This window comes from Gavialis gangeticus, unplaced genomic scaffold (genome assembly GCF_001723915.1).
Source record: "Gavialis gangeticus isolate Ggan-Ray unplaced genomic scaffold, GavGan_comp1, whole genome shotgun sequence".
Taxonomy (NCBI): domain Eukaryota; kingdom Metazoa; phylum Chordata; order Crocodylia; family Gavialidae; genus Gavialis; species Gavialis gangeticus.
In genome coordinates, this window is record NW_017729004.1 from 20118766 (window position 1) to 20122515 (window position 3750).

At 54.3% G+C, this 3750-nt stretch overlaps 1 protein-coding gene across 1 annotated transcript in view; it reads right to left on the reverse strand.

The window, feature by feature from the left end:
- Window positions 1–3750, reverse strand: part of MNX1 (motor neuron and pancreas homeobox 1) — a 13014-nt gene that overhangs the window by 6402 nt on the left and 2862 nt on the right. The window lies entirely within an intron of this gene.

A 3750-nucleotide genomic window follows, 5' to 3' on the forward strand; every position in this document is an offset into this window, starting at 1 on the left:
GTCCCGCGCCGCTGCCCCGCAGCCCGGTGCGCCCGCGTCTTCTCCGCGCCGCGCCGCGCCGTGCTCTTCTGGTCCAGTCTCTCCGCGTCCAGGTTTGGAAACACCTGGCAAGCTGCGCCCTGATTTACGAAGTGAAAGTGTTAAATGGGGCCACCAGCTGGAAGACTGACAGAGCTTTATGAGTTTTATTAGGTGCCCTATTATGGAAAATAAACTTTAATCCGTCCATAAAACCAGAATCGGAAAACCATATTTGCCCTTGTAGTCTGGAACAGTGCAGGTATTCTTGTGAGACGCTGGGGCTTTAAAGAGATTAGTTTTATTGAGACAGACACAGCGCACCGGTAGGACTTTGATACCTCCTCCATGAATAGCTGCTTACATCCTGCTGGGCTCCCCCGCCCCGGTTAGAAACACATCTGGGCACAAGTCTGTTGGCATACAGTAAATCTCTAGCCCAGTCGAGTTCATTTTCCTGTGTAACTGTTAGACACGCAGCCGCGGAGCAGGCGGCAAGGGGCGGATGCAGCCCTTGGGAGGCTGAGCTCGCTGCCAGCTCGCTGTGCGCCGCGGCGGCCGGTTTGCCGCGTTTGAGCTGCAGGGGGGCGGGTCCGGCCGCTGAAGTGGCCCCGGCCGAGCAGTGCGCTGCTGGGGTGCGGGCCGGCCCCGGCCACGCCGCCTTTGTGAAATTGTGGCGATTATTTTCAAACCCTGAATTTTTACAGGTTTTTTTCCCCTTCCCGGAGGGCAAATAGGGACGATTGGAAATATTTGTGTTACCTCAGATCAAACCCAACCTACTTAGAGCCCACTAAAATACTCCAATATTTGCATATAAGGAAATGGCGTTTGGAACAGGTTTCTGCTTTAATAACCTTTATCTATATTCTGCTTCAATAAACCTATTGTATCCGTACACACACGCGTTAGTATCATATATCCGATACTGCCAGGCACGTGAAATACAGCCCGATGTCTGCCTGGGATTGGTACTAGCGAGAAGGAAAAAAACCAAAAACCAAAAGCCAGTGTTAGTTCTTCAGCTGTGCCTAATTCAAAATGTGATCTGTAAAGCAAATTATCTCTGTTTTAGCTTGCCCCCCGCAGTATGTCGGAGGAATATTGAACAAACGCTACGTGGGGTTGGCACCCGTTTGTGAGCCACGTGTGTGTGTGTTTGTATGAGTATGACGTACTCGTGTCGAGAGTGTAATACGCATACACATATACAGTACATGTCTGTAACTATACATGTGTACTAATAGATAATATGTATACGTGTGTATATGCCACTGGTCCCACAGAGCTCATGTATGGATTTACATAATTATGGATTTACACGGGGATTAAAGCTTAATAAAATATATATGGCTTTAATAACCACGCAAATCCGTAACTATATGACTTTAATAACCATATATCTATATACACGTATTACTACTATACACACGTATCATATATATGAGATACTTACACGTGTGTATCTAGACACGTGGATACGTGTCTATACGTATATAGCACACATGGATAACTATATCTATATAATAGATGTGTGTGTATAACCATATTATCATATATCTATCTATCTATCATATATGTGTATATATGTATACACACACACACACATACCATGGATAACCATATTATATATATATATAAATAGTATATATAAAATATAGATGGCTTACAAACCCGTGCTAACCTTATGTAATGCTTGTTTAATATTCTCCCAATATACTGCGGGTGCTGAGGCGTCAAGCTAACGCAGAAATAGTTTGCGTGACAGATTACATTTCGAATTAGGAAACCTGAGAGCTAACACTGTTTTCCTTCTTATCGCTAGCGCTAAGCTCAGCCAGGCATCAGCCTGTATTTCACGTGCCGGGTATGGCCAGCTCTGTAGAGAAGTCATTTATAGGGGCCATATTGTTTTCATTTCAAAGGTTAACACAGGTTTGTAAAACATTCACTTGCAGAGCGCGGGGCGTGGGGACGCTCCGTATCTCACAGGCTCGGATCTCGGCCGGGAAGGCGGAGTCTGGGGACCAGCTTGACATATTCAGCCCCGAGGCAACTTCTGTGGCGGGCAGAGCCCTCGGGAAGAGGGCAGGGGCAGCCGGGCTCCGGCTTCCGGAGCAAATTGCCTTTCGGCAGCTGTCAGCGGACGGGGATCCAAGTCAGGCGGAGTTAGGAACTGGAGCACTAGGAAATATTGTTGCCCCTGTCCTCTCTGATTTAGAGCAAGCACCGTAACTAGGGGAAAGCAGTGCGAACGAAACCAGGACTGTTCAGCTAAGCCCGATTCTGGTCTCGGCTAAAAGCAGATGCTCGGTTTATCTTTACCCCGGGACAAAGGTTTTGATCCTGAGATCCTGCAAACTTACGAGCTCTTTGTCCCACTTCAAGTACCCAGGATAAACAACCTCGCCCCGGGACCATCGAGGCCCATTCGAATCAATTGCCAGTCGATCTGCGTGTGTAAACGGGTGTCCCGGTCTGGGCTGATTCGAATTAACACGCGGAACAATCAGGCCTGGGTTAAACCAGGCGGCTGGTGCCAGCTGGGCACATACAACCCACAGGCACACTCTGTTCTTGGCTACCCCGAGGGTCAGCAGTGAGACCCGGCAAAGCGGCTCCGGGTTTACACCCCGTGTGGCTGGGGCACTGCCTCAGGCGTTCACACGCAGCAGCGGGGGCAGAGCCGCGCTGTAATCCCTGAGCGGGGATGAACGGCTCGCGTGGCCCCGAGTCGGCCGGGATGAGCCAGTGATTATAGTTAAATCCGCGATAATGGATTTGGGGAAGCGGCGCACTGACAGCAACCAATGGATCGTTCAGTTTATTAGCCAGATAAATCCCGCAGCTATTCAGGCGCTGGCCTGGCGGCTCGGGGCGCTGCTCCACGGCGGAGCTGCTCGCAGCCCCCAGCCCCCAGCCCCCAGCCCAGGCCAGGCCAGGCCGCCGGCGCGGAGCCGCCTGCCCCTCCCGGCGGGCAGCGCTCTCTGCGGCGGGCGCCCGGGGCTGGAGGCTCTCACCTCGCCTCCGCTGCCGGGACTGCCGCCGTCCCGACTCTGGCCTCGGGCCCGAATAAACTCCCGGCGCAGCCCCAGCCCCAGCCCCCCCGGGAGCGGCAGGACCCCCGGATCCCTCCTCCCCTGCACCCTCGCTCCGAGGCGACCCCGCATCCAGCCTCCTCCGGGGAGGCTCCAGGACGCAGACTGCAGCAAGGGGCTGCGTTTGGGTTTATTTTAACCCCAGACCCTGGGCTGATTCCCGGTGTTTCCGAGCGGGACACAGCCGGGCTGCGGGGGCGCCGGGCCGGGGGAGCAGGAGCCGGCTCCGGCGTGAGTCGTTTCTGCAGCTCGAGTCGCCGCTCCCGGGTGCTCGGCTGTGCATCTGCCACTAGGCCCGAGGTCGGTCCCGAAATGAGGGGCCAGGCGGGCTCCGTACAAAACCCTCCTTTATTGTACAGGCGCGGGGGAAGCCGGGCAATAATTTAGCATGCACGCGTGTCCCTTCTCTGTTATAAATACAATATACAAAAATAAAGACGGTCCAGTCCGAGGTTTCCAGCGGCTCCAGCGCGGGGCGTTGCCGGCGCTCGGGCTCCGTGTCCCCGGGGAGGTTTTCCAGCTCTCCCGTAATACTGTGGTGAGCCGCGAGCCCGGGGCAGGACGCGCTCCCGGCCGCAGCCCCACCGCCGCCTCGGGCCGGGGGACGTGGCGCGGAGCAGCCGCGGGGCGCGTG